The sequence below is a fragment of the Takifugu flavidus genome, unplaced genomic scaffold, assembly GCF_003711565.1.
Source record: "Takifugu flavidus isolate HTHZ2018 unplaced genomic scaffold, ASM371156v2 ctg460, whole genome shotgun sequence".
Classification (NCBI taxonomy): Eukaryota; Metazoa; Chordata; class Actinopteri; order Tetraodontiformes; family Tetraodontidae; genus Takifugu; species Takifugu flavidus.
In genome coordinates this window covers 3,209-11,587 of record NW_026622077.1, presented here as the reverse complement: position 1 = coordinate 11,587, position 8,379 = coordinate 3,209, and the positions used below count along the sequence as shown (strand labels likewise).

The 8,379-nt window shown below is 45.2% G+C and overlaps 1 long non-coding RNA gene across 1 annotated transcript; it reads left to right on the top strand.

The window, feature by feature from the left end:
* Nucleotides 1-6,210: 6,210 nt before the first annotated feature.
* Nucleotides 6,211-6,828, top strand: LOC130520636 (uncharacterized). The gene is made up of 2 exons (XR_008948955.1): nucleotides 6,211-6,416; nucleotides 6,595-6,828. It is a non-coding gene; the product is annotated as an uncharacterized LOC130520636 (long non-coding RNA).
* The last annotated feature ends 1,551 nt before the right edge of the window (nucleotides 6,829-8,379 follow it).

The following is an 8,379-nucleotide window of genomic DNA, read 5'->3' as shown; positions in this document are numbered from 1 at the left end:
GTGTGAGATTCAGTAGTGTGTGTGTGGTGTGTGAGTGTGAGATTCAGTAGTGTGTGTGTGAGTGTGAGATTCAGTAGTGTGTGAGTGTGAGATTCAGTAGTGTGTGAGTGTGAGATTCAGTAGTGTGTGTGTGGTGTGTGTGTGTGTGAGTGTGAGATTCAGTAGTGTGTGAGTGTGTGTGTGTGTGTGAGTGTGAGATTCAGTAGTGTGTGAGTGTGAGATTCAGTAGTGTGTGTGGTGTGTGTGTGAGTGTGAGATTCAAATCAAATCAAATCAAATCAATCTTTATTTATATAGCGTCTTATACAATCAAAATTGTTTCAAGGCGCTTTCCAGAATCCCAGGGCCTGACCCCAGACAAGCAACAGTGGCAAGGAAAAACTCCCCTTTAACAGGAAGAAACCTTGAGCAGGACCAGGCTCATGTAGGGGGACCCTCCTGCTGATGGCCGGCTGGGTAAAGAGAGAGGAGAGGAGGGAGGACAGGTAGAGGATAGGATGTAGGAGAGGAGGAGAGGGGTAGAGGAGAGGAGAGGTAGAGTGAAGGGGAGGTAGAGGAGAGGAGAAGGAGGAGAGGGGAAGGAAAGAGGAGAGGAAAGAAGAGGAGAGGGAGAGGAGAAGAGAGAGGAGGGGAAAGAGGAGAGGAAAGAAGAGGAGAGGGAGAGGAAAGGAGAAGGAGAAGGAGAAGGAGAGGAGAGGAGAGGCACAGAGCACAGAAACACACACAAAAAATATGCACAATCACTTCAACGGGGCCGGCGGTCATTATGCAGCTCCGATGGCAGTGATACCTGCAAATAGATGGGGGGGGAGAAGCAGAAAAACTACACAAGAATCAGCATAACTAGTCTGCTTGATGAGGAGAGGAAAGGAGAGGAGAGGAAACCATGACCCAGTGGGGTGACAGAGGCCTGTCAGGTGATCATGTTTCCGGACCCCGGCAGCCTTGGCCTATAACAGCATAGCTAGAATGTGACCTAATGATTAGACGACCCCCTAAGTATGATAATTTGTCTGTCTATGATAGTAACTGGAACTACTGAATTAGTAACAGTAAGCTTTTTCAAAGAGGTAGGTTTTGAGTCTGATCTTAAAAGTAGCGATGGAGTCAGCCTCCCGTACCTGGACAGGCAGCTGGTTCCATAGCAGGGGGGCCTGGACAGGGAGCTGGTTCCATAGCAGGGGGGCTGGACAGGGAGCTGGCTCCATAGCAGGGGGGCCTGGTAGCTAAATGCTCGGCCCCCCATTCTACTCCTAGAGACTCTGGGAACCACAAGTAGACCAGCATTCTGAGAGCGGAGCGGTCTATTGGGCTGATAGGGTATCACTAGCTCCTCCAGGTAGGATGGAGCTAGGCCTCTGAGGACCTTGTAGGTCAGAAGAAGGGTTTTAAAAGTTATTCTAAATTTAACGGGCAGCCAATGAAGAGACGCCATTACAGGACTTATGTGATCTCTTTTGTCAATACCTGTCAGAACTCTGGCTGCAGCATTTTGGATCAACTGGAGGCTTCTTAAAGAGTTGTTTGGACACCCTGATAATAAGGAGTTACAGTAGTCCAGCCTGGAAGTAACAAATGCATGGACTAACTTTTCAGCATCAGGCTGCATCAGTAGCTTCCTGATCTTTGAGATGTTCCTCAGGTGAAAAAAGGCACTTCTAGAGACTAATTTAATGTGTGAGTTGAAGGAGAGATTTTGATCAAAAGTTACTCCTAGATTCCTCACAGAGAGACTAGATGTTAATGAGATACCATCTAGAGTGATCATGTGATCTAATCTATCCCTGAGAGGTTCAGGACCAAACACCATGACCTCAGTAGTGGTGTGTGTGTGTGTGTGTGTGTGTGTGAGTGTGAGATTCAGTAGTGTGTGTGTGTGTGTGTGTGTGTGTGTGTGTGTGAGATTCAGTAGTGTGTTGTGTGTGTGTGTGTGTGTGTGAGATTCAGTAGTGTGTGTGAGTGTGAGATTCAGTAGTGTGTGAGTGTGAGCTTCAGTAGTGTGTGAGTGTGAGCTTCAGTAGTGTGTGAGTGTGAGATTCAGTAGTGTGTGAGTGTGAGATTCAGTAGTTTGTGAGTGTGAGATTCAGTAGTGTGTGTGAGTGTGTGAGTGTGAGATTCAGTAGTGTGTGAGTGTGAGATTCAGTAGTGTGTGGTGTGTGTGTGTGTGTGAGTGTGAGATTCAGTAGTGTGTGTGTGTGTGTGGTGGTGTGAGTGTGAGATTCAGTAGTGTGTGAGTGTGAGATTCAGTAGTGTGTGAGTGTGAGATTCAGTAGTTTGTGAGTGTGAGATTCAGTAGTGTGTGTGTGTGTGTGTGTGTGTGAGTGTGAGATTCAGTAGTGAGTGTGAGATTCAGTAGTGAGTGTGAGATTCAGTCGTGAGTGTGAGTGTGTGAGTGAGATTCAGTAGTGTGTGAGTGTGAGATTCAGTAGTGGTGTGAGTGTGAGATTCAGTAGTGTGTGTGTGTGTGAGATTCAGTAGTGTGTGTGAGTGTGAGATTCAGTAGTGGTGTGAGTGTGAGATTCAGTAGTGTGTGAGTGTGAGATTCAGTAGTGTGTGAGTGTGAGATTCAGTAGTGTGTGAGTGTGTGTGTGTGAGGTGAGATTCAGTAGTGTGTGAGTGTGTGTGTGTGAGTGTGAGATTGAGTAGTGTGTGAGTGTGAGTGTGTGTGTGTGTGAGATTCAGTAATGTGTGTGAGTGTGTGTGTGTGAGAGTGTGAGATTCAGTAGTGTGTGAGTGTGAGAGTGTGAGTGTGAGATTCAGTAGTGTGTGTGTGTGAGATTCAGTAGTGTGTGTGTGTGAGTGAGATTCAGTAGTGTGTGTGTGTGTGTGTGTGTGGTGTGTGTGTGTGTGAGATTCAGTAGTGTGTGTGTGTGTGTGTGAGAGTGTGAGATTCAGTAGTAGTGTGTGTGTGTGTGTGTGTTGTGTGTGAGAGTGTGAGATTCAGTAGTGTGTGGTGTTGTGTGTGTGAGAGTGTGAGATTCAGTAGTGTGTGTTGTGTGTGTGTGTGTGTGAGAGTGTGAGATTCAGTAGTGTGTGTGTGTTGTGTGTGTGTGTATGTGTGTGAGAGTGTGAGATTCAGTAGTGTGTGTGTGTGTGAGTGTGAGATTCAGTAGTGTGTGGTGTGTGTGAGTGTGAGATTCAGTAGTGTGTGTGGTGTGTGGTGTGTGTGAGTGTGAGATTCAGTAGTGAGTGTGAGTGTGTGAGTGTGAGATTCAGTAGTGTGTGAGTGTGAGATTCAGTAGTGTGTGAGTGTGAGTGTGAGATTCAGTAGTGTGTGTGAGTGTGAGTGTGAGATTCAGTAGAGTGTGAGTGTGTGAGTGTGAGATTCAGTAGTGTGTGAGTGTGAGATTCAGTAGTGTGTGTGTGAGTGTGAGATTCAGTAGTGTGTGTGTGAGTGTGAGATTCAGTAGTGTTGTGTGTGTGTGTGTGTGTGTGTGTGAGAGAGTGTGAGATTCAGTAGTGTGTGGTGTGTGGTGTGTGTGTGTGAGAGAGAGAGTGTGAGATTCAGTAGTGTGTGTGTGTGTGTGTGTGTGTGAGTGTGAGATTCAGTAGTGTGTGTGAGTGTGTGTGTGTGTGTGTGTGTGTGAGAGAGAGAGTGTGAGATTCAGTTAGTAGTGTGTGTGTGTGTGTGTGTGTGTGAGAGAGAGAGTGTGAGATTCAGTAGTGTGTGTGTGTGTGTGTGTGTGTGTGTGAGTGTCAGATTCAGTAGTGTGTGTGAGTGTGAGATTCAGTAGTGTGTGAGTGTGAGATTCAGTAGAGTGTGAGTGTGTGAGTGTGAGATTCAGTAGTGTGTGAGTGTGAGATTCAGTAGTGTGTGAGTGTGAGATTCAGTAGTGTGTGAGTGTGAGATTCAGTAGTGTGTGTATATGTGTGTGAGTGTGAGATTCAGTAGTGTGTGTGTGTGTGTGTGAGTGTGAGATTCAGTAGTGTGTGAGTGTGAGATTCAGTAGTGGTGTATATGTGTGTGAGTGTGAGATTCAGTAGTGTGTGAGTGTGAGATTCAGTAGTGTGGTGTGGTGTGTGTGTGTGTGTGTGTGTGTGAGTTTCAGTAGTGTGTGTGTTTGTGTGTGTGTGTGAGTTTCAGTAGTGTGTGTGTGTGTGTGTGTGTGTGAGATTCAGTAGTGTGTGTGAGTGTGAGATTCAGTAGTGTGTGTGTGTGTGTGTGTGTGTGTGTGTGAGTGAGATTCAGTAATGTGTGTGTGTGTGTTTGTGAGTGTGAGATTCAGTAGTGTGTGTGTGTGTGTGTGTGTGTGAGAGAGAGATTCAGTAGTGTGTGTGAGTGTGAGATTCAGTAGGGCGTGATTGTGTGAGTGTGATTTAGTAGTGTGTGAGAGTCTGTTTACATGAGTGTGATTCATTATTGTGAATGAGAGTGTTTCTATGAGTGTGATTCGGTCGTGTGCATGAGTGTATATATGAGTGTTTCAGTCGTGTTTCTCCCTGAACCTTGAGAGATTTTCTTGGATCCTTCAGCTCCTTCTGCTGTGCCTTGTGTCATTATGTTAGCAATGTTCAGTTCTCCAGGAATCAACCACCAGTCTTGGATCTCACCCACACAATTTGCAAAGGTTTGGTATCCACAATTATCTCTTTGGATGGCACCCAAGATTTGGGTTGTCCACTAGATGGAACCATTATTCCACTTCTAATCTTCCATGTCTCTTAAAATACTTCCTGAGCCAGGCTGCAAAGACCGGTCCACAAATTTCACCTTTTTATCCCTTCTCCTTTCTGAGCCAGTGGAGTCACTTTTGGCTTTTGCTTCCACGAAGCGGAAGTCAACTCGCCCCTCTATGTTCCATCTCAGGTACATGACTGCTCCATAGGTTCTATTACTCTGTCTGAGAGGGTGATTCCACCAGGCTTCCCTCTCCAGTCAGCTGGTGTGATGCTTCTGTTGAAATTGATTTGTCCAAGCTCTACAGATTCTTTGAACAGTTTAATGGCTTCTTCTATTCGACCTTTTCACCCCAAGTCCCAAGTCATCATCCCAGTTCCAGCTTCTTGGAAGACCTTCGTTACAAGGGTTGCCACTTTCTGTTTAACAGATGTAACTAGACCAATTGGGTCACTACCTGACTTAGCAGCTCTCTCCTGCTCAGAGGATAAGGTGTTCCCAGTCTCATATCCTCCTCCTTCAGAGCTTCCCCCCGCCGACTTTTCCAGAAGTAGATTGATGTAAGCATGTAGAGCTTTAAATTAGTGGATATGTTGTTGGTTGTTGATTAGAAACTCTTTCTGAACTCTGGTGCTCTGAAACATCTCCGCTTCCATTTTCAGCTGTTTTTATTCTCAATAACATCAAATCATCCATCCATCCAAATCGTGGTCCTGTTGGACCACCAAAGGACAAACACTTTCCATTTAGCACGGACAAAAAAACCCAAATCCTGTTTAGCAATAAAGCTTGGCTCCATTCTCAGGTTTGGAGGTGCAGCATGAAGTCAGGCCCACTGCTGCTTTCTGCAGCTTTAGGAGAACAAGAATAGATTTTATCAGCAGACTGTGAGAATAAACAAGTGGAGTTTGTTCCTGATTGTAGCAGGAACCTCTGCGCAGGTAAAGCTAACACAACCAGCTGGATCAAATTAGACACACAACAGACAGTAGATGGGGCCAAAGAGTAAAGATGCTTTTTGTAAAAAAAATAATAAAATAAAATAAATAATAATAAAAGATACAGCTGAGGCTGAAAGTGTCTGAAATAGACTAATAGTTTAATTATTTATCCCTCTTCACATTAAACAAGACTTTAAAATTCCTCTTCTGTGATTAAGAAGCTCAGCCATTTTCCGCATGTCAAGCTTTGCCTCCGTTCAGAGGTTCTGGCTTCAACCATAAACTATTCTAAAAACGGAATAATTAAAATAAGAAAAAGAATAATCTTAGAATAAGCAAGGGATTGCAAAGTACACAGTCACAGATTCTCAATTTAATTTTTATGCTTATTTTTGTGAATATATTTGATGTGGCAGGGCGTGGCCTGCCCTCCGAACAGGTGCCCTATGGAGGTAGTGCCTTAATTGGTGGGTGGGGAGAAAAGGTTTATATAAGGCACTGCCTCCAGCTGCCTTTAGTTGTTTTCCCCCTTCGACGGGACGGCGGGGTTGCGGCTGATCTGGGCGGTTCCACCAACAAACTGTTTACAACGCTTTGCCGTGAGGGCACGCGCGCTAGTCTGCGCTGGGCAGGTGGCTGGCGTCAGTGGGTCGCGTGGCCCCAGCGGGAACCCCTCATGGAGTAGATCACCTCGCGTACTGGACCCACTGCTGCTTTGGCTCCGTCCCGCTCTCGGGACTCTCTCCTGTTCGCTCTCTCTCTCCCCCCCCCCCCTCGCTCGGGGGACGGCGCTGAGACGCAGTGGTGCCGCCGAGGCGACCACGGAGCTGTTGCTGTCATTTTAGATTCTTAACAGTGTGTAAATCGTATCAACTGGCATTTACTTTTTTAAGTTTCGTTTCTGTTCGTTTCTTGTTTGTTTCTTGTTGGTCACAATTTATTTGCCTGTCTGTGTGAGGTGTGTGTGCGCGTGTGTGCTCGTCGCGTCAGTTGTTACCGCTGGAACTTTAATTGTTCTCTTGTCTTTGTGGACAGGTGCTGCGGGCCACGGCGGGGACCAACCCCTGGTGGAGGGCGTTTTCCTCACCCCTCGTGTGTAGTTTTGGTTGCAGTAGCACGGGTGTTTTTAGTTTGTTTATCTCCCCTAATTGAGTTTTACCTGCCGGTGGGGCCCCAGCCCTGTCCACCCCTTTTGTTTGACTTTTAGACCGCCGAGTTATTTCCTTGTTGTGTATTGGATTTAATAAAATCGTAGTGCTTAACCCTCAATCTTGTCTCTGCCTCGGGAATAGAACCTTATCTGCGTGTGCCCGATTCCCGGTTAATTCCTGGGGTGAAATTCCCCAGGTGGCGTTGTCGTCGACCGATACACCTCTCCCCACCCCGCCACATTTAGATTTGATATTTTTTAAAATTTGAAACTTTACTGTGTTTCCTTATGTGTTTATCTGCTTTGTGTTATGTGACTGAGGATCAAAACATTTTTACATGTACATTTTGGCATAAGTTAAATTACATTTGTGTAATTCTAATATTTTAATATCATACTGTTGAAATATTTGCATGAGGAAGTTTATGTAATGAAAATTATGTAATTTTGGGTATAAATAAAGTTGATGAGTCCTTATATTTTCTGTTAAGTTTAAATCCTGTGAAGTTGGACACGTCGGTGATTGAGAAGTGGAAGGAAAACGACCCTCAAATAGCTTTTTAGGACTTAAATGACAGATATCACAGAAAAAGAGCTCATCAATAACTGTTAATGAGCCAGACTTGCTGGTCAAACCAGGCTTTTGGAGGAAATCTGGCCTCATCTTAAGTTTTTTAAATGCATTTCTTTAAACTCTTAGAACACAGAGGAACTCTTTTATTGGGGCAGAAAAGGTACATTTTTACCTGGTAAAATTCAGTCAAAAGAGCACTAAAAGCATGAATAAACTGAATCATGTAGATTCTAATGACATAAGCTGGAGCTCCATACACCACTGTACGTTTCTGTGTCAACAAGGCACCAAAAGTTTGGTGCAGCCTGAGAGGCTTTGAGCTGCAGCTCATTTCACAATGTTCCAATTTCAATTAGCATCTGTGCAGCATCCAGGCTGAAGGTTGCACTGAACTGCTGAGCAATGCCTGATATGTCCACGTTCATGAAAGGGTTAGAAATGAAGGACACACATGGCTCAAGCTGATCCAGGTCCCAAAACCTGTTCTCAACCTCTTGCCCAAGTCTTTTTATGAGCTGAGAGCACTTTTCTGCGCTTTAGTCCAAAGCCTCACATGCAGAAGCGTTGTCTCTCAGCACCATCTGCACAGAGGGGAAGTGCAGCACCTTTTGTCTGTAAATGCACAGAGAAAATGTTCATCTTGGCTTTAGATGCATTTACAGCACTGATCCTATCAGCAACAGTCTCACCTTTGCCTTGCAGCTCCCAGTTCAAACTGTTCCGTTTCCCAGTAATGTCCATTAAAAATGCAAGGTCCAGTGTCCAGCCAGTGTCCTCCAGCAGCGCGGCGTCTTCCCCTCTGGACTGCATGAACTCTTTTATTTCACTCAAAAGGGACAAGAAAGGAAGCAAAATCCGTCCCCTGCTGAGCCATCGGATTTCTGTGTGTAGGAGCAGGTCACCATATTCAGTTGGCAGCTCCACTGGGGAACAATTTGAAAATATCCTGTTGAAATTATTCTAAATTATTCTGATTAAAAATCAAATTGGCACGCTGATTCCAAAATTACAGTCATTTCCCCCCCAGCCCGTCAAGTTTTGAAAGCTTCTCCTCCAGATCAGCAAATTTCCCCTAATGAGCTGGAGTCAGACTGGC